Raw genomic sequence first — 21,734 nt, forward strand, 5'->3', positions numbered from 1 at the left:
TTGGTTTTAACAAACAGGGTTGTCCTTGTGCAACCCACCAAAAAAAAAAAAAAAGCCTCGATTTAAATTTTAATGTGGCAACCGGAGCCTCCTATGGGAGAGGAGCATCAAGATGAAGCTACTTCGGGACCCATCCTGCTCTCTGGGAGGTGGGGACCTTAGCTGCACACCCTGTCAGGCGGCCACTACTCCCTCTGCCGATGGTCAACAGGCATGTTTGTACTTTTTCCCGCCCAGAGTCTTGTGCAAAGGGACTCGACGGCAGTAGGCAAAGACCTCGACTTTTCCACACGGATCCGGCGCTGGCCTGCCCCAGGTTTCCCAGCGCCCAGGGGCATTCGCCACAGCGTGTCCCTTAAGTGCGTCGCCTGACCCCCGAGGAGTTTATTCCAAAACAAAACCCCGAAGCCGCCAGCTCCCGGCTCCCTCCCCGGGCGCAGCCGCCCCTCGTCCTCCCTCCCGCGCGCGGGCTCGGCTGTGCGGGGCCAGAGTAGGACCCGCTCTTCCGGCGCAGGCGGCCCGGCTCCTCCGCGACGCGCCCCCGCCGCTCCCCCGCGCGGCCTGAGGAGGCGCCGCCCGCCGCCGCCGCCGCCGCCGCCGCCGCCGCCGCCGCGACTGAGGGAATGCGAGCCGGGCCGGCGCGCGCGGGAGGCAGCGGCCGCTGAGACGCGCGGGGCACACGGCGGCGCGGCGGCTCCGAGCGCTCCGGCCGGCCCGGCCCCGCGGACCCCTCGGCCTGCGCGAGCCGCCCGATTCTCGCGCCGGCACGTGCGCCGCCGCCGACGGCCCGGAGCATGCCCGCCGCCGTCCGGACGCTCGCGCGGGGCCAGCTGGCGGCGGGGGCGCGCGGGGCCACGGGGTGCAGCCGGCCGGGCCGGGGCCGTGGGGCCCGCGCTGCCCGGGACGCGGCGTGAGGCGGCGGCCGAGGAGCCCGGAGCGCGGCCGGCTGAGCGGGTGAGTGAGCGGGCGGGCGGACGGCGGCCTTTGCCGGGCCGGGGGAGCCCGCAGTGCCGGGCAGCCGTGCGCGCGGCCTGCTGGCCTCCTGTCGGGCCCTCGGGACGCCGCGTGGGAGAACCGTGTGAGGCGCGGGATCTCCGCTGTGGCTATCGGACTGTTAAGGCTGATTCCTAAATTTCTCGGTTGTGGAGGGGTCCCCTCCCCCAGTGACAAGTGTTACAGCCGGTCCAGGGGCAGGTGTGTTTGCAGGGCGGGGGTTGCCCTGGAGACCCCCAACTCACTGGGGCTGCCAGGAAGTGCAGGGCAGAGCCAGGATCTGGGTCTCTCCTGCATCCATACAGGAGGACATCCCTGTGGTCTTGCGGGCTGGGTGGTCACTGGGGCCTAAGGATGGGGTGTGGCCCCTCTCCATCCCAGAACTGCCTTTTCTGATGTCCTGAGAGATGCTAGATTCTTAAGGTGTGTGTGTGGGGGGGGCGACTTCCTCTTCCACCCACCCCACATTCTTATCAGTGGAAAGACTGATGGGGAGTTTGTCCCCTTCCCCCAATGTGTGCAACTACCATCTCCCCTCATCCCAAGTAAAAATTCTGTGCAGATGTGATTTCAAGGCAAGGCCTCTTGCTTTGTCCCCCTTTAAAAGTAGTCTTCCTGCTTCTGCCTTGAAATCCCGGATCCCTCCCTTATTCCTCTTTATCTCTGAAACTCATAGGCCTACCTGCCTCCCAAATCTGGATCCTTCAGAAGACTCTAACTAAGAATCATCCTTTATCCACCACCACTTGTCACCTCTGCCCCATCTAAGAGTCACCCCAGCTGATAGGGTAGCCCCTTCCCCAGGTAGTCCGTGTTCTCTTCATTTGTGTGGCAGGCACCACCCAGCGCTGGGCTCCTCTCTCTGCTCCGAACAAACCCCCTCCCCCAGCACTTTCAGTGGCTTTTATCACTGTCTGCCTTCTCTACTTTCATCCCTAGCTATTTTGTTTGCGCCCAGGTGGAGTGCTAGCCTCCCACCCTGGTCAGCCCCACTGTGTCCAGCCAGCATCCAGCATCTCCGAGCAGAATTCTCTCCGACACTTGCCTCCCTGACCCTTGCTTGTCTGGTTCCTGGACTGCTGTGGTCAAATTCTTTTCTCCTGGGAAAGAAACTGTGTTCTGGATTGGAATAGATGCCCAGACCACTCCCACTGCAGAGAAACACAATGACTTGGAAGGGCCGCTCTTAGAGGGAGTGACTTTGCCAAATGACTGGGACAGCACATTCCCTGCTGTAGAGATAACCAAGGCCTGGCTGTCAGTTCTCCAGGTGGTGAATGTTGCATGGGTAGCTAGCTTCTTTGCCTTGCCTTCTCTGCCTGTCAATACTGCTAGGCTCAGGGTAGAGAATGGGCGTTGAGGAATCCAAAGTCTGGATTCCATGCTTGGCGTTTCCTGAACTTGCTGTGTGAGTTAAAACAGTTGAGTGGCTTTTCTTGGTCTTGGTTGTTTCTTATGGAATCAAAAATTCCCTATTTATCCTCATTTATCCCAGCTGTCTCCCCTCTGGCGTGTTATTCCTCACACTCTATGTTCCAGCCCTCCAGGTCTCTGTGTGCCTTTTCCCCTCTTCCCTGCAGGACATTGAGCTAGTCTGTCATCTCTGGCCTTGGCTGGAGCTTGATTCCTTCCCTTCATATTTGAGCTGGCCTAATCTGAGTCACCACATGAAATGAGACTTCTGCTTCTCCTTGCCTCCCTGCTAGAGTGTAGCTTCCCAGGTGGTCGGGGCTAAATCCTATTCCCCAGTCCCTAGGCCTTCACACCCAGTAAGCACTTAGGTAGATGGCGAGAGAGTGACTGCCAAGAGTACTCCTTTGTTATAGTTTAGAACAGCCCCTTCTCCCTCACACTGTCTTCTTCCCTGTCCAGAGGCCTGTTTTACTACGAGGCAGATTTCCTAAACAGCCCTTCCGGTTGAGGCTTCCCAACTCAATCTTTAAGAAGAGCCGGTGATGAAGTACGTGCAGTTATTTGTAGAGATTAGCAGAGGAACATTTGTTGCTTCAAGCTTGCTGTCTTGTTGCTTTGGGAAGAGCCCAGGCAACATGTGCTCCTGCATGGGAGGCAAGGATGGGCTCCTGGGGCAAAAGAGGCTGATGTTGATGACCAGGCAGGCCATCCCAAGGGAGCCATGAGGTATCTGTAGATCGGATCTCAGCTTTGTGCAGGAGAGATTGATCCCTTTGCACATAGTAACTCTGAAAATGCTTAATAGGACCCTTGCCTCTAGGCCCCGACAGCTTCTCTCAGGTTATGTGGTTGGTGGTTAGTAAGCCTTTACTGGATGTCCAGAGATGTTTTTTGTTTTTTTTGTTTTTTTTAAGATTTATTTATTATTTATACAACATTCTGCCTTCACACTAGATCTTACTATAGATGGTTCTGAGCCATCATGTGGGTGCTGAAAATTGAACTCAGGACCTTTGGAAGAACAGAGAGTGCTCTTAACCTCTGAGCCATCTCTCCAGCTCCCCAGGGATGTTTTTTAATAGAGCCAGGATAGATTCTCATCTGACTTGTTCTAAAACCTAATCACAAATATTATTACCCCTCTGTTGACAGCTTCCTACAGGGTTTCATATGGAAAATAATATTTGTGATTCTTTTTGAAAGTTGTATTTAAATTATTTTATGTGTATGACTATTTTGCCTGCGTGCATAGTTGTGTACCGTATGCATGCCTAAGTACCCCCAGAGGCCAGAATAAGGTGTTAGATCCCCTGGAACTGGGTTATAACTTGGTGCTGGGAATTGAACCTCGGTCATCTGGAAGAGAAGTGCCTTAACCACTGAACCATCTTTCTAGTCTCTGTGGGTTTTTTGTTTATTTGCTTTGTTTCTTTAGAATCTAGGGACAGGCACACTTTGTCTTTCCTGAGAAACTAGGCTACTTTTTCTGTGATAAGAAGGAAAGTAGGGAAGGCAATGGTGTACTGTTTATGTCCTCTGTACCACAGTGTGTACATGGGCTCATATACACATACAAACATACTGTACCCAGTACCTGCTATTCCCTTTCCTCACCATTTTTCCAGAGAAATTGAGAGATCAGCTGATTTGATCACTCTGTCTGGGTCCATACCACCTTACAATACCTTACTCTTCCTATGTCACACTGATTGTGGTTTTGATTTTCCTGCTGATTTTGAGTTCCCTCTTAAGACTCGTTGGCATTCAGCATGCTTGGCATTACAGTAGTATATCCATGTGGCAGTTATACCCTCAGAGTCTGCATCTTTATTTCCACTGTCTGTCTGCCTGTGTAGATCTGTTTATTTATAGTCTTGGTTTGTGTGTGTGAGTTCACGTGGACATATGTATGTATATGTGTGTGTGCGTGTGTGTGTGTGTGTGTGTGTGTGTGTGTGCATTGCATGTGGAGAGTGGAGGACCTCAGTTGTCATTTCTCATGTGCTTTCCACCTTGTATTTTGAGAGAAGGTCTCTTATTGACCAGAAACTTGGAGAGTAGTTTGGGTTGGCTGGCCTGGTGAGCCAGCTCTGCCTGTCTCTGCCCCTGTCTCTGCCTCCCCAGTGCTGCCATCACAAGCTTGGCTTTCTGTATGGATTCTAGGAATTAAACTTAGTCCTTTGTGCACATAGAAGACACTAAACCAGCTGAGCTAGCTACCCAGCCCCCTGATCTTTGTTATGTTTTCTGGAGACAAATTCTTGCTGTGTAGCCTGGGTTGGCCTCAGAATCCTCTTGCCCCAGCCTACCAAATACTGGGATTAGAGGCATGCGCCATCATACCTGCATGATCTATTCTGTATGAGTCATCACAGTAAGTCTCTGTAAAAGAGTGGACAGATGTGAACTGACTGTGATCAGCAGCATTTCACCTAATGCTTACACTCATGGTGTGGTTAGAAGAGAGTCTCCAGGGATGACTTTCCAGAAGAGTTATCTTTGAAGAAAAAGTTTTAAGAGATTAAAGATTTACTTTGGCTCATGGTTTAGAGGCTTCATTCTATTCTAGTAGTAAAGGTATGGGGAGCACAGAGCTCCCATCATGGTGGGTCAGGGAACAGAGAGGGAATGATGGTTAGGCAGAATTTTGACCAGCTATAGCAATGAAAAAGACATACATGGGGCTTTGTTTAAGCTCTCCGGAGGTTACCATGACCCCACCAGAGCAGGGTTTCTGGGACAGGGAGTGAGAAATTGCTCTGAAACTTGACGGAGGAGGCTGGGGAAAAATCTCACCCGACAATGCTGGAGTGGGCTGGGGCTGTTATAAATGAGAGGCAGGGATGTCCCAAGGCCACACTGCCAGCCTCGAGCCAAGGTCCCTGTTTTCCAGTCCTCTGTGCCTTTGAGACAGCTGGCGGCAGACTTGCTGTGCTTTTCTTGGCTGTAATGAGAATAGGTGCTGACTTCCGTAGGCCCAGCTCAGCAAACACTGTGACAGACCTCTGCTAAACCTTTATGGTGTGCACACACAAAAGAGTTACGAGGTGGGGCAAGGCTGGCGTTTGCTGAAATTACTCATATCCACAATTGCCCTTGCCAGAGGACAAAATGGAAGTTAACCATCAGGCAGGATCTGGTAACAGACATCAAAACCTCAAGCTACAACCCTGGGGAAATGACAACATTGATGAATTCATCCCACAGCACCCACTCCACACAGCTTTCCCCAGAACGATCTCACTCTGCCACCCGTCTCTATTGTGGAGAATGAACAATAGAGAGTGGGGTACAGTAGTGGGTGGGGTACAGCAGGGGAGACCTGGAGGCTGATTCTGAACTCGGGGCATGAGCTTGTAGCTCTTGCTCCCTGTTGGATGTACTGAACACCTGCGGGCTTGGGAGCAGAGCCCTGCAGAGTGAGCACCACTGTAAGAGTAAAACCCAGGGATGCATCATGGTTACCTGGACAGCTGGGTTGTCCTATTCATTGTACTTTTGTTGCCCAAAGTCACACTGGAGACTGAACTGGGGGACATTGAGCCTTTGCCTGGAAGAAAAAGGGTCAGGTTCCTGGGAGCCTCTGTTCATGACATTTTCATCAGCTAAGCGACACATTACCTTATTTTATATGTATTTCTGTTAGAAGACATCTTGCTTAAGACATATCACTGGTTCATTGACATTGAGCTCACCACAGCTTGGCCTGAAAGGGGCTCACCTGACATGTTTTCTTTGCATGTCATAACCTGTGCTCAGAGACACCAGACACTGCTTCAACATGGTTTAAAATGCCTTTTAAACAACAAGATCAACAAAACTCACAGACATGCAAAAAATGTGGCAGCAAGCCAACCACTGAAGGGCACTTGTTTACAGTACGAGAAGCAGAAGGTGGAACGTCACCTTGTTCTTCCTCAGTGGGGAATCTGCACATCAGGCGACCCCCATTTGCCATCTGTAGAAGTCTGTAAGTGACCTTGAAGAAGTTAGGAGCTTTGATTGGGAGTTACACGTAAATCTTTCTCTTAAAAAAATCTATTTTTTCTTATGTTTATGTATGTTTGTCTATGTGAGCATATGCCCTACCCTCTTAAAGGATGTGCATGTGCTGTGTCTGAGGAGGCCAAAAGAGGGTGTTGGGAGGGGAGTTACAGGTAGTTGTAAGCCAACAGGACATGGCTATTGGGAACCTAACCTGGGTCTTCTGAGCTATCTCTCTATCCTGAGAAGTAGGATAGTGACTAGATGGATTCACAAGTATTCAGTCCCCCAATAATGGTGACCTGCCATCCTAGACATCTGCCCACCCTCGGAAATCTTGGTGCTGTATAGCCTGTGCTCTGTGAATGAATGTGGGAGTCCAGGACCCAGCTGATGGCAGACTCAATGTTTGCCTGTTGTCATAGGTGCTGAAGAAGGGACACCTCTCCTGTCTTCTCCTGTAGCTTCTTCCAGAAAGTCCTGCTTCACGGGGTTACAGCAGCCTAGCACCCTCCTGTGACAGAACTGGCCATTGCTACAAGCTGCTGAGAGCAGGCCCTCAGCCAAAGGAGTGGTCTTCCCATGGAGGTGTTTTCAAAGCTGGAACTTCCACAACTCAGACTCACAAAAGTCTTCCCAAATATGCTGTGGGCAACCATTAAAGCTCATGGGTCTCCAGATCACTTCTGTTCCTTCCCCCCAGGGCTCAGTAGCATGCTTTGAGGGTGGCTCCTGGCAATGGCCTTTCCAGTCTGGGTCCAGTTTCCTAGGAAAGCTGTTCTCTTTCCTAGGAACTCTTTTCTAGCAAGCTGTTTTCCTCCTAGGATTGAGTGTCAGGCCCTATATCTTCCTGGCCCCCTAGGAGGACCTAAGAGGCATGAGTGTTCTTTCAGAAGTGGGCATTGAGTGTAACTGAGTGGTCATTCCTGCATCCTTTAAGAGGGTAGGGCTGCCCCATGGTCAGGCCTAGGCTTATCTCTCCTGAGGATGAGCTCACACTTCCTCTCCTCTGCCCAAGGCCATAATTGCTTTTCTTGCCGTTTTCTAAGAACTGACTCTTTACTTGCGTTTTTTTTCAATGAGGGAGAAAAACCAAACATTTTTTTGCAATTAGACTTTTCCTCACTTGGGTAATCACACTGAAAAAAAGCATTTAAGTCTTTTGAAAACCGCACATCAGTGAGTCTGGCAGGGTGGCTGGTGGGGAGGCACATTCCATCAGCAGGACCAGCCAGACACGCAGGCGATTCGGTGGGCTATAGCACAAGGAAACAGTGATTTCACATTTATTTGGGGTTTGCTCTTTGCAGCATATTTCAATTAGTTCGTCAGTGTTGTGCATCTGACAGGCCAAACGTTTATTGTGGTTGGACCATCTGGGAGGTGGGAGGCCCACAGTCTTCCCTGTGGCAGTCAGTAACTACCAGTCTAAGGAAATTTGTTTGATGTGTTTAAGAACCCAACACTAAAACACCATTAATAACAAAAGCCTCAGTTCCGAAAGCACTCCCCCTTGCTCAGCTGTCAATTGGACATCATCACCTGAGACTTCATATCCCCCCATGCTTGACATTTTCCAACACAATGAAGCAAAGTCCCGAAGTAGTTTATTTAATTGGCCCAAAGCATGATTTGTATTAAGATAGTAAGGAGCTTGCTAATTTACACTCAGGCGCCACAGAGCCTGAGCCCTGGCTGCTGGAGTAGCAAGAGATGTGTGTCACTGGCTCCTGCCCTTAGCCAGCCACTGAGCTTCTAGCCCATATAGTGACTGAGAGCACTAGACTGATGTAGCGTGGGTGACTCACAGAAATATTGTGAGTTCACAGGGATGACCACCAACCAGTACTCCGTATCCTGAGCTCCTTGGGCAGCGGGAGTCACGTTTTCTGACTTCACTCCCTTTTTCATTTCACCTTCGTTAGTCCCACCCCCCTGTCAAATCCTCTCCTGAAGAATGGTCTGTCTGACTTTCCAGTGGGAGGCCAGAGGAGAGGAGGGATTTAGAAGCAAATAAATATAGAGGCAGAGGAGCACTGGAAAAATATAAGAGCTTGACCTTTCCACAAGGAGCAATGACATTCCCTGTCCTAGAAACCCTGGGATTATAGGGCTGGGCACAGGACAGTGAAGTGGGATTAGCATTCAAAGACTCAAGTACAGGTTAGCTCATAAAATCTGAGATGTGCTGGGTGTGGTGTTGCATGCTTGTGATCCCAGCACTCAGGATGAAGAGGCAGGCAGATCTCTGTGAGTTCAAGGCCAGTCTGGTCTACAAAGCGAGTCCAGAGCAGCCAAGGCTACACAGAGAAAGCCTGTCTCCAAAAACAAAACAACAAAATCTGAGACTTCCCATTCACTAGAGGCTGTTCTGGTGGCCTGGCATGGTGTGACTGCGTGTGAGTACATGAAGGTAGCAGCCTGACCATAACCTGCCAAGTTTCACTGGGCTCTAGATTCCTTCTCCTGAGATTTCTCTAGGAGGCTGCTCTTCTCTCTTGTGGAAACCTCCCAACCACAGGGAACTCAGGCCCTGGCCCTGCACACACTGTGAGGATCTGTGGCTTACTTGTCTTGGGGTCAACAGGGCCTGATAGAGTGGCTTGATGCCGATTTGGCGTCCTGGGCCTATCTGGAAGGCAGTGATAAGGAGCCACTTCCCCCTTAGCCACCCTTGTGCAACGCTTCAGCTCTTGGTACTGTGTTTGGTTCAAAACTGCCGCCAGGCCTGTGGTCAGCATGAAGGTACAGAGGTCACTGTTAGTAGTCATTCATGCTTTACCAATGCTGTTTCCCAGATGGAGACCCTGTGACTCAGAGAGGTCATTATTTAACCCCAGCACTCAATGTGTTAGCTACTGGCTCAGACTCCAGGCATGCGGAGGGCCCTGATTCCTAATGCGCCTGTTTGGGTTGAGTCACGCTGCTGTACACTTACATGCTGCTGTAACCCACTCTGGGTTATGCTGCTGTTGCTTTTAATACATCAGTATTTTCCAATCTGGTTGTGTCTAAATGGTACAAATGACTTTGACGTTTGAGTTTGTGTGTGTTGCTGCTTTTCTGTTTTGTTTTTGTTGTTTGTTTTGTTTTGTAGAGGGAAGTAGAATTCCTCATCTGTTCTGAAGCTTTTGCTTTCCAAAAAGAGGCCAAAGGGCACTGTGGACTGACAGCAGATTCCCTGAGATAAGATCACATGTGCCGGCATCCTATCTATTTATGGAGTTTTGAGGCCAAACTCTGATGCTGTTGCCCAGTCCTCCAGCCATGTACCACTGGAGGCCAGAGGTCAGAGGTCAGGCACAGGGACAGGGAGGTGGGTCTAGATGTCCTGGGGAGATGAGTTAATTGGGAGTAGGTGGTTTTTTTCTACCCTGCAGAGAAAACACAGTAGGCCAAGGGATTCTGGTATGTGGCCTTCTTTCTGCAGGGGCCTGTAAAAGTGACTTTGTAAAAGTTCTGAGTGAGATGAGGCTTGTTCAGGAGGGGAGGCCCAGGCTCCTCTATTCCGTCATTCCCTTGTACTTGTTTAGTCTTCTTGGTGTCTTCCTCCTTAGAGAAAGCATAGGACCCAGGGTGTTGTGAAGATGGTAATGGGAAGCCAGCCAGGAGAGGAGGAGGTTGGACCTAGCTTCTTAGAAGATACTGAATGAGGAACTCAGGGGTCTGTGGCTGCTGAAACAGAAGGTGATTTGGTAGGTCCAGGTTAGGAACTGTGGACTCAGGCCCTGTGTTGTTTTTAGCTTTTTGTCAGCTTGACACAAGCTAGAGTCATTTGAGAAGAGAGAATCTCAATTGAGTAATTACCTCCATCAGACTGGCCGATTATCAAGTCTTGGGGGAGGCATTTTCTTGGGTGGTTTACAAGGGTCAGCCCACTAGATGAGCGGCGCCACCCGGGGTTAGTGGCTCCAGGGTATGTAAGAAAGCTATCAAAGAAATCCAGAAGGAGTAAGCCTATAAGTAGCATTCTGCTATGGCCTTTGCTTCAGTTCCTGCTTCGAGGTTCCTGCTTGAATTCCTGACCTGAACTTCCTCCATGATAGACTGCAAACTATAATTTTAAACCCTTTTCTTCCTGTCTTAGTCACTGTTCTATTGCTGTGAAGAGAAATAGACCAAGGTAACTGTTATAAGAGAAAGCATTTAATTAGAGGCTTTCTTACAGTTTCAGAGATTTAGTCTACTGCTCGTCATGGTGCAAGAGCATGGAGGCATGCAGGCAGGCGCTGGAGCTACATCCTGATCCATAGACACACACACAGAGAAAGACTCTGGGTTTAACATTCAAATGCCCACTCCCAGCTGTACACTGCCTCCAATAAGGATCCTTCTAATCCTTTCAGACAGTGCACTTCCTGGTGATAAAGCATTCAAATATGAGCCTATGGGGGCATACTTATTCAAACCACCACACTCCCCAAGTTGTGGTATTTATCACAGTAACAGAAAGCAAACCAAGACAGGTCCCCTTGGCAGTAGTCGGGTGTATCCCTTGATGTCCAAGAGTGTGTTCAGAGCAGCAGAACCTGCTTAGGGTGCTGAGACCCTATTTGAGGCTTCTCTGATCATCCGAAGTCACTCTTACGTTGCTGGGGCCTAAGAGTCTAGTCAGATAGGACAGGCTGATACATTTCTCTTGGAGTTCCCAGAGTGCCTGTGCTGGTTTTGAACTTGGAGAAGAGTCCTAGGGTCTCAGGCCTGGACCCACCTGTTCTCCCCTGTTGTAGATTCCCCAGCTTCCTCCTTTCCCCCTATATCTTGATAGCACTGGAAAACTGAAGATCCAAGCCCCTGGAGGAGAAGATAGAGTGGGCTCCTACATAGGTGGAAGTGTGTAGAGCTCAAGAAAGGGGCTGGGAGAAAACAAGAGAGACAGCGGGGGCTTCCAAACACAGGAAAGTGCAGCTGAGTGCGGGCTTCTCTTTAACTCAGGTGTTTTGCATTGCTACACTCTCTGATTGGACTTGATCACTGGCTGTGGTCCTAATGCAAGATCTTTCTGAGATTGGACCTATTCACATTCCTGGAGTCGGGAGGCCCATGGGTGTACTGCTGCTGGTGTTTACTTCAAGGGATCCTCACAGGCCCCTCATTCGGAGGTAATTTCTTCGGTAGTTTGTGCTCTGTGGCCCAGTGAGACTCTCCAGGGGTGCATCTTTCTGTGCTCTGTCCATGCAGCAGATGTGACTCTTCAGCAGTATTGTTGTCTGATGAACTTCTCACTGGTGTAGCTGCCTTTGAGTCATCCACAACCTTGTAAGTAACCCAAAAGACCACATTGGTTCACCAAGCTGGATTGTGTGAAATCCTTCCTTTGGCCCCCTCTCAGTGTGGGGAGAATACATGTCTCTTTACATTTTTCTGGGGAAATTCATGTGGTGAAGCATGGTGGCATTCAGATTGTGAAAAAGTAAACTCTTTTAAAGTGCACAAGGCGACATTTAGCATATCCACAGTGACGCGCGTCCACCCTCTTCCTCATCGCAGAACACTCTATCCTTTAAAAGGGGAACCCCACACCCATTGGCAGTCTCCGTTTTGCTCCAGCCCCCTGGCAACAATGAAAGGGCTTTTTGTTTCCATTGTCACCTATTCTGGACATCTTCCTTAAACAGAATCACATAATGTGTGACCTTTTGTATCTGGCTTCTTTGTCCCTCAGCGTCATATCTTCAGCGCCCACCAGGTTGTTGTGCTTATGTTGGTGCCTCATTCCTTTTTTCCCTGTGATAGAGTAAACACAGTATCACTTTGACCAATAAAATCCATCACTTGGACCATTTTAAGTGTACAGTTTAACAGTCTTAAGAGCATTCAGGTGGCTGTGCAGCCACCCCCACCATTCATCTACAGAGCTCTCTCATCTTCCCATCTGAAACTGTCCCCATTAGATGGTTCCTCACTCTCCTCCCCACCTTCTGGCAACTCTTCTTCTACTTCCTGCCTTTATGGATTTGATTACTGTAGGAATGTTGTATTGGTGGCATCATACCTCATTTTGTGACTGGCTTCTTTCACTTGGTGTCATGGCCTCAGGGGTCACTTAATAGTATGTGCCAGAATTGTCCGCCTTTTCAGGGGCAAACAACATTGTGTAGATAGGCCACATTTTGTTTGGATGTTTCTGGGTCATGGAGGTTTTGGTGTTGGTTTACTTTTAGTTGAAAAATGGGCTGGGTAGTGATACATGCTTTTAATCCCAGCATCAGGAGCCAGAGGCAGGTGGATTTCTGAGTTGCAGGCCAGCAAAGAGCCAGAGGTAGTGTGGCCTTTGATAGTCATACCTCCCTGTGTCCTGCCTTCTGAATCCACCTCTATGAATGCTGAACAGGAGATGGTCTGTGAGGGTGGCTTTTTTATATGCACTATCATCCTGATTGGGTGTATACTGGGTTTTTAGGTCACAGGTATATAGGTTGGTAAGTCTTAGTCTCACCATTAGGGTATTCTGGAGGGTTTCATCTGTGACTTGAACCTATGACAGCTCCTTCTCTTGCTGAGGACCTGAGCAAGGTACCAAAGGGGGTAGATGGCCTGGATGTCAGTGGCCTGAGTTTTCACTGATTCTTAGCAGGTCATAGTAGGGAAAATAGGGGACATATGTCCCCTGGGTCATTGTCCTTTGGTACTCAGGAACTGTAGCCAGAGAATGACATGACATCACTAGCCTCCAGGGTAGCTGACTGAGAAATGGAAGTCAATCTGGGATTCACAAAGTCACACTTGCTTTCATTACCCTAATTAAGTGTCCGTGTGCCCTAGGAGCAAGTGACTTGGGAAGTTCATTATCAGTGGCCAGTGAGGCCAGTTGTGTTTCCCATTCATGACTAAGGCTACTTAATGATTAACCCAGACCACAAAGAATGGCTAGTTGTATTCACCATGCTCTACTGGAGAATTTTAAAGCTGTTTATAGATTTGCCATAACGCAGTTATGCTAGGAATCCATGTTAACGATTACAGAGAAAAGGAGGGGGGCGGCAGCCCTGTCCAGGGTCACACAGATTGGGTGGCAGGTTGAGGGAGGAAGCATCTGAGAGAGAGAAACAAGTGGCCTCTTCCTTTAGTTCTAGGTTGAATTTTTATTTATTTTTCTAGTTTTAAAAACTTTCAGGGCTGAAGAGAGAGCTTGGTGGTTAAGAGCACTTGCTGCTCTTGCAGAGGACCTGAGTTCAAATCTCAGCACCCACATCAGGATCAACTGCCTGTAACTCCTTATCCAGGAGGATCAGCCACCTCTGGCCATCCTTACATGCACCACCACCCCCAGACACAATTAAATCATTAAAAAATTTTCAAAGTAATAGACATTCATGGTAAGTTAACAAAGACCACTTAAAAGTCAGATAGTTTTTATAAGTTTGTCACAAGATGAAACATGCATTTCTACAGGATAGATATATGATATAAGACAGTACAGATTAAATTTGAGGTCATTATGCCAAGTGAAGCAAGACACTACCACATCAGCCAGAATCTCACACGGGCACCAATCTTAGCCTGGCCCTGAAGAGCCCAAGGATGAAACAGAGATGTCTAGGACAGAGCCTTTGCCAGTGGCAGGAACATACCAGTAGGCCGATGGCTTCAGCTGTCACAGGGGAGGGTAGAAAGCTCGGTGTGACAATGCTTGCCCAGCATTGTCAGTGCCCTTCTCCATCCTCAGGACTGAGGGGAAGGGAAGGTTTGTTTTTTAAAAAGTTCATAGCCAGAAAATACCACTTTTCATTTGTGCATTCTAAAGCGACTAGATTTTTAGTCTATTTATTTATTATTTAGTTTTAATTTTATTTTATGTGTATGGGTGTTTTGCTTAAATGTATGTCTGTGCCTTATGTACACCCCTGGTGCCCTCAGAGGTTGGAAGAGGGCATCAAACCCTCTGGGTTGGAGTGACAGACAGCTATGAGCCATCACGTGGATGCTGGGAATTGAGCCTCGGTCTGCTGAAGAGTAACCAGCAGAGCTTTCTTGTCTTGATGCCACACAAACATCTGCTTCCTGTAGAAATGTCCATTCACAGAGGTCTCTAGGCTAGCTGCTATCACAGCATAACTTCTGTCCTGGCACTGTGTACTTTTTGAGCCATTTGCTCCATGCCATGTCCTGACTTTACTACACTTTGGTCAGCCTGTTGTAGAGAAGAGAATACTGAGGCCAAGGGGAAGGCAGTGTCCTCAAGGTCCCTGACTCCTGGTTTCAGATGCTGGCTGTCTGGCACTGAGCTCTGCACTGACCTACTGCTCCGGACAGCGTATCACCTTGAGTACCCATTTTGGGGTTGAACAGGTCTGGGTTACCTACTAAGTACCCTGCTGGTCTTTCTTTGTGGGATCCGATCTGAGCATTGAACTGTGTCGGGTGGGAAGCATGTCACAGAGTGCAGCTGGGAGAGAATGCTTCTCATTGTCAAGGCTGAGAGTAGCTCCTTTGCTGGGTGGACCTGCTGCGAAGGGGGGTTGCCTGCACAAGAGCAAGAATGCTGGTGAGTGCAAGGCCTTCCAGGGCCACCCACTCAGAGCCCATTAGCTCAGGACCTTAGCTGAGTTGCTCTCCTGTATGAGTGTGCTGTCACCCTTCTAATGGCCCAAGGGCCTCTCTTGTTGAGATTTTGGTCCTCAAGCTTTTCAGAGTCCCACACAGCTGGAAGTGGACAGGCAGGGCTTTTATCAGGTAGAGGTTCTATTTTTAGCCCACTGCCTGTGTCACTCCGTCACTATGGAGATATCAGCTAGTAGTCCATAAGGATGCATGCCTCTACTAGCAGTGAGGACATGGATAGGACCTGCTTCCTTCCTGGGACTTCACAGTCACAGCCTTTGGTCAGCATGAACATTGTCCCCTGCCCCTGCTCACCTCTCTCTGTCTCTCTGTCTCTCTGTCTCTCTGTCTCTCTCTCTCTCTCTCTCTCTCTGAAAGCACTCACCAGAGAGACAGGAAGAGTGATAGAGCAACGGTAGTTAGTCTGTCTCAGGGGTGTGGCCCTGTGTGTGGACGGTGCCCACAGCTATCTCTTGTATTGGCTAGACTGGGCTAGGAGAGTGGAAACCCCATTTAAGGGATATTGTGTAATCTTGGGAGGTTGCTTTACCTCTTTAAACCTTCATGTCTTAATAAGAATCCATACCATACTTGCTTGGATCTGATGACATACATACATGATTGGGGAAACTAGGGATGAGTGTCATATGGCTGTGTGTGTGTGTGTGTGTGTGTGTGTGTGTGTGTGTGTTGCTAAGGTTGTCCTCCGGAGAACATTTATATTCCCCCCACTCCTTGTTTTTCTTTTTCTTTTCATTTGTCTTCTCCATTTGAGGGCAGAGAAGAGGAGGTGGAAGAGAAAATATTCTAGCCCTTTTCGTGCTTATTGTAGAAGGTAGGGCAAGGAGTGAGGAAACAGCCCCATCCTACCTCTTCTGTGTCATCCTACAGATTCTAGAGCCAGTCACAGCCCTGCTCCAAGGGATGTGATGCTTCCACACGAGCCTCTTTTCCACAGTGGGAGAAGCTGAAGCTCAGAAAGGTAAAGTGTTTGTCCAGAGTCACACAGCCCAGTAAGCCATAAAGCAGGAGCCTGAAATGATCTCTCCTGACTACACCAGTGTTGTCCTGTGCTGGGTCGTTACCAGTCTAAAGTGGATGCCTGGCCATGGTGGGCCATGGAGCCACATCCTGCCGGTTGTATCTGAATCTTGGGCTTGTCTGTGGTCTTAAACCTTTAAAAATAAAGTAAAACAAGTGCTGGAGAATGCGGAGGAGTCGGTGGGATGTAGATGGCTGCAGCAGCTGTGGAGAACAAGTACCACATGACCAGTCTGTTAGGCCACCCATGAGAGAAGTCAAGGCAGAGGCTGCAGCAACTTTTCTCCAGTGTCCACAGCAGGACTGGAGATCATAGCCAAAGGTAGAAGAGAAGGTAGGACTTTCCAGCACCAGATAAACAGAACATGGTCCGTGCATACGTTGGAGCATTTAGCCATAAAAAGGAATGAAGAATCAACACACTGCCCACAGATGGAGCTTTGAAAGGCTCTGCTAAGGAAAAGAAGGCAGCCACACAAGGTCAATATCGCCACTCACCGTCAGCCCCCAGGCTAGAGATGGAAAGTGGAATGGGAGTTAGCCAGGGTCCTTGTGGGAAGCCAGGAACTGTTTCACTGGGATGATGAAATGTTCTAGGATAGCAGCAGTGGCTGCACAGCCTGTGCTTGCACTAAAGGCTGCTGGACTTTAAACTTAAAATGATGAAATGATGGTAAAAGAAAGAAAGAAAACAAATAGAAATCTCAAGCGCGGGGGTTGGCCCAGATATTCTTAGAACCTCCAGTGCTCATGGGCTAGCTGATGCCTCACTGTGTTTATGGAGGCACAGGGATAGTGTTCACATTGTGGCCTGCCTGAGACCTCCTGCACAACAGGGCCCAGGTTCTTCTGCAGGGGCAGTCCTGGCAGTTAACAGCCTCATGCATGTGTGAACATCTGTCTCTGTGGAGCGCTTTTGCACCTGACATTGGGCATGTCCTTTTATGGCTCTCATTTGCTCTCAGCAAGTGGAAAGATAAATACCTTTTCAAAGAGCAGATGTCAGCTGCCCACGGTCCCTGCCAGGGTCCCAGCTGCAGAGTGGGTGGGAGATGGCACTGCTGGGGGTCACAGGATGTTGGCTGGGACATTGGATGTGAGTGATGTAGGCAGCTTAGGGAGCCTTGCTGCAGACCTACTGGTAGACCTCTAGTGGGTCTTATGTTCCCTCAGAACCTTTGTGTTCTCTCCCACTTCTGGCTGAGCCCTAGGCTTACAGGAGCAAGGGTGAGAGTACCCATCTGGGCCTAGCCAGGCCACCAGTCATTCTGTGGGTGGTCATAGTCAACTGGGTCTGCCTTTCTCACCACGACCTCAGGTACAGGGAAGACAAAACTGGCAGCAGGGAGAGGACCACTGATCTTGGCAGGGGAAGGCTCACCACGTGGAACCAGACTCTCTGTCTCTTAGAGCCCCTGAAGGGCAAACTACAGAGGCTGATCTCTCTCGTCTTTTTGTTAGTATCTCAGTATCTCAGGGCATTATAACTAAGTACCAAAAAATTGGGTGACTTCCAAAACCTAGAATTCATTGTACACAGTCAGAAGTCCAAATGGTGGGCCCTTCCTGAAACTGTAGGGAGGCTCTGCCTCAGGCCTCCTAGCTGCAGCTGATGGCTGGGACTTGCACACTCATGGCTACATTGTGTCTTGTCATCACATGGATTGCTCCCTTTATTTCATTCCTCTTTCATTTGTTTCGAATTTTATATTTATTGTGCATGCAGGTGCGCACATGGATGTGCATTCCATGGCATGCATGTGGAGGTCAGAGGACAGCTGATGGAAGCTGATTCTTCTTGTCCTGGGGATCAAACTCAGGTCATCAGTTTTGGCTCAAGTCCCTTTACATCCTGAGCCATCTTGCAGCTCACAAGTTAGTTTTATTTTTTGGCAATATTGGGGGTTGAACTTAGGATCTCATTCATGCTAGACATGAATTCTACCATTAGGATAAGGTCAAGCCCTGTATCTGTTTTTTTATAAGGATTAAATCCAGTCACACTTGATTAGGACATAGCCTACTTCACTGTGACCTCACCTTAGCTAATTGTATCTTCCAAGACCCTATGTCCAAGCAGTGCTTCTGAAAAGAACATGAACTTGGGGTGACCCTACTCATCCTGGTTGTTAGATGAATGACTGAATGAACATGCAGTCATCCTCGCATAATTGCTTATGTGTGCTTAAGTAGGAACATCTCTCCTGACCTAGGTGTAAAGTGGGGGGATTCTACCATTTCCCCCTTTTCCCTTCTCCACTGCTGTGAGCCTCAGACTCAGCCCTTTATCCGGCTAGGAGCCCTGGTGTGTATCACAGGGAATCATGACTTACAGGTGTTCTCTTCTTTCCTGCTCATGGCCTCAGTCTCGTTGGTTTCTCTTCTCTTTTCCTTGGAGCCAAGGAAATCAGAATGGCTTTGTGACTTTGGATAGATCAGCATCCTCTTGGAACCCCAGCCTCAGCATACAAACAATCTGAACTGGTGACAGCCCAAAGTCCCATTCATTTTGTAATTATTTCCACTGTTTCCCCGCTGAGAAAATTGTAGACAAGACATATGCTTTGGGGCCTCTGAGACTGGACTCCACTCCATAGGCTGTCATTCTTACTTCTTTGCCCAATTCTCTTGCCACCCCTTACAGGAAACCCTCTGTCACTAGCTTGATTTGTGTGTAGGGTCCTCACTGTGCCCTGTGTATGGTGCATCGACTCACAGGGGCTAGCTGGCTGTCCCCACGGTGACCAGGTGTGTGCATGTTTGTGCGTCTGCTGTGGTTTCCCTGTGCTTCTCTCTTCCACAGGCAGGAGCTCTTACTTTCTTTGCATCTCTCCCTGTTTCCCAAGTAGAACACACAGCCGAGGACTTGTTACAACCTCATAAACATAAAAGGTGATTAAATATTAGGTGACCTACTAAATGAAAAAGAGAACCAAAACCATGAAGATGATTTGGGCAACAGCAAGGCATTTGATTAAGCTTAAGTTCTTTACACTGAAAGACAGAAACAGAGGGGCAGGTGAAGCCTTCTGCATGGTAACACCACTGGCCAGTGCTCACTCCCCCTTATAAACTAGCCAACACTCCAGTGCAGATTCCAAGGCAGGCCTGAGGAGCAGCTAGTGCTGGGCATTGCATCAAGACAGGCCAGGGTCCCAGGGTTGCAGCTAGACCCATGAAATGTCTGTAAATGTCCATTTTAAGGCAAACGCCCTTCTCTTTTATTAGTCACTAGTCGAGATTCAAGCAATCAAGTAGTCTGGAACAGAGGAGCACATATAACTCTTAGAAAAGATGTTTTAAAATTTAATTAAAAATTAATGTTCTGAGTGGATACACTTGTTTTAGGTTTGTAAAGTAGAAAAACTGGAAAACAATCAGCAGCATAGTAGCCAGACAATATGGTGGCCAGTTTTAGATAAGTAAACAACTGCCATCAAGTTCCAATGTGTCAGCGGAAACTGGTTGGTGAAGTTGATGGGGAGGAGACCTCTGACACCTGTTTGTCAGGAGATGGACCCCCCATTTTCCAGTTAATAAAAGTGACATTCAAGCAGCGCAGGCAGCTGCCTCCCTGGGACCTAGGATCTTAGCAGACAGAGGGGCAGTGATGTGCAGGGTGTATAGCAGAGTACTTCAGCTCTCCCAGTGGAGTTGTTGCAGTAAGTCTCCCAGAATGTTCCAGAACATTTTTGTTCACCATTAAGTCATCATTACAGAAGCCAGATGTTCATTATGTCAGTTCTGGATGATGAATGGAATTGTGGGGAAGATGAACCACTCTCCATCCCAGAGTAGGCCTCAGAATGTCTTTTTAACTTTAATGTTCTTGCCTTGGCACCTCAGTGCTATTGTGTATATTGGAAAGGCATACAGTGTGTCCAGGAGAGCTATGTGAGAGGAGCAGGGCAGAAAGCAGAGGTCAGCTACTGCCACTGCATCATCTGTGGGTGAGCACATTGCCAGCCAGCCTGCCCATCACAGTTCTTAGCTGTTTTCCTGACCTTTCTCAAAAGCATGTCTTGCCCATCTTTCACGTAGTAGGGAACACTGGAGGTAGTTCAGTCGATGGCTGAATCATGTGACTGAAGGGAGCTATGGGATGGCAGGTAATGTTCCCTCATCACAAGTGAAGCTGTTCTCTGAGACCACAGATGAGTGTGTGTTCACCAGGGCTCTCAGACTGAAGCCATTGAGACTCCGGACTTCCTTTCTCAATGGCCTTGCCTCCTCCCTAGGTCCTTTCTTTGGTTTTGTGATTTTTCACTTCTACATTTTTTCATCAGAGGAATCGTCTTTGCCACCCCAGAGGGCTAGTATGATTGCTGTAGGACTAAGGTCCCATCCCAACTAGGCATTCCGTGATCCTGGGAGGATCCCCAGAGTTTCGTCAACTCACAGGACAGTTAAGTGGGGTTATCTTTTCCTTTCTTTTCTTTTCTTTTCTTTTCTTTTCTTTTCTTTCCTTTCCTTTCCTTTCCTTTTCTTTTCTTTTCTTTTCTTTTCTTTTCTTTCTTTCTTTCTTTTTTGGATCATTGGAGGAGGTTCACAGAATTAGTTTAGAATGTTGTCCCAGAAAATGTGTATTAAAGATATTTGAACCACTCGTTATTTTCTTTGCATTTTGTGCTCCCCCCTATACCCTCACCTTCCATCCCTTCCCCTTCCTTCCTTGGTGAGGCTGAGGGGGTTGAGACAGGGTTTCATGTAGCTAAGGCTGGCCTCAAACTTGTTATGTAGTCTAGCCAGGTCTTTAGCTCTTGATCCTCCTGCCTCCACCTCTCAACTGCTGGGATTACAGACATGTGCTACCACATCTAACTTTATTCTGCTATTTCAAAACAAATGTTAAATGTCAACATTTTAAGCTGTGTTGTGATTATTAATATTTATTATTGAATTATCTTTTAATTTAACAGCAGTTATTCCTAAACCAGCTTTATATCCAAATTACCACACAGAGACTAGGATTTGTTTAATTAACCTAGAGCACAATGCTGAGCATAGTTACTTCATCCTAAACCTCCAAGCCTGCCTAGTTTCCTCCCATTCAGATTTCACCCATTATAACTTGCTTGTAGTCATATCTTGGGACCATTTCATCTCTCCTTATGGTTCCAAGTCCTCTCCTGCCAATCTCTTCTCTCCCACTCCTCCCACTCTCTTCCTTCTCCTTCTCTCCGGACCAGGATGTCCCACCCTATTCTCTCCATTGCTCAGCATTGGATTGACAATACGGAGAACAAATGGTGGCATGTTTACACAAACTTGAGACAGGTGATGCTTAGAATAAACATCACAATGTCTGGATTGAAACAAGATAATGGGGTAGAGAAATCCGCATTTGAATGAGCAAGGGTAAATTGCTCATTCAGTATTCCACAAGAATATTATACCAACATAACTATTAAAAAAATCAAACAATATAAAGGTCTGTTAATTGTACCATCAGTAGTGTGCATTATCTTTAATATCGTGAGTCTTATTCAGAATGCATCCCAGTTTTGTAACCTTGCCTTCTCTAACAACATAAGATTTGCCCAGCATATGTGAGTCCCTGTATCTTTTCACTGTGGGAAAAAATGAATTAAATTAATTAACTTTAAAAATTACTTCCCAGTCAACTAAGACTCAATCCATAGGACAATGGTATTTGAGAGGCTTTGTTCTATGCTGTACCTGTCCACTTACAGCTTTCCCAGAGCAGTCTATCTCAGCAACCATGTAACTGATGCTGTGAGTTTTCTAGCATCCAAAGA

General features: G+C 48.3%; 1 protein-coding gene and 1 long non-coding RNA gene across 12 annotated transcripts in view; one reads left to right on the top strand and one right to left on the bottom strand.

Moving 5' to 3' along the window:
* The first annotated feature begins 688 nt into the window (after positions 1 to 688).
* Pitpnm2 (phosphatidylinositol transfer protein membrane associated 2) overlaps positions 689 to 21,734 on the top strand; it is a 132,360-nt gene continuing 111,314 nt past the window's right edge. For 4 of the 11 annotated variants that reach the window (XM_060382354.1, XM_060382353.1, XM_021652742.2 and 1 more), the window contains exon 1: positions 689 to 954. The gene's annotated coding sequence lies outside the window, so the exon portion shown is untranslated. The remainder of the gene's footprint in view (positions 955 to 21,734) is intronic. The other 7 variants (XM_021652745.2, XM_021652749.2, XM_021652747.2 and 4 more) reach the window with 7 other exon arrangements.
* LOC132653686 (uncharacterized) lies at positions 10,515 to 16,623 on the bottom strand. Its single transcript, XR_009591482.1, has 2 exons — positions 16,474 to 16,623; positions 10,515 to 12,117 (listed from the first exon to the last, which is right to left on the bottom strand). It is a non-coding gene; the product is annotated as an uncharacterized LOC132653686 (long non-coding RNA).

This window comes from Meriones unguiculatus, chromosome 4, assembly GCF_030254825.1.
Source record: "Meriones unguiculatus strain TT.TT164.6M chromosome 4, Bangor_MerUng_6.1, whole genome shotgun sequence".
Lineage (NCBI taxonomy): Eukaryota > Metazoa > Chordata > Mammalia > Rodentia > Muridae > Meriones > Meriones unguiculatus.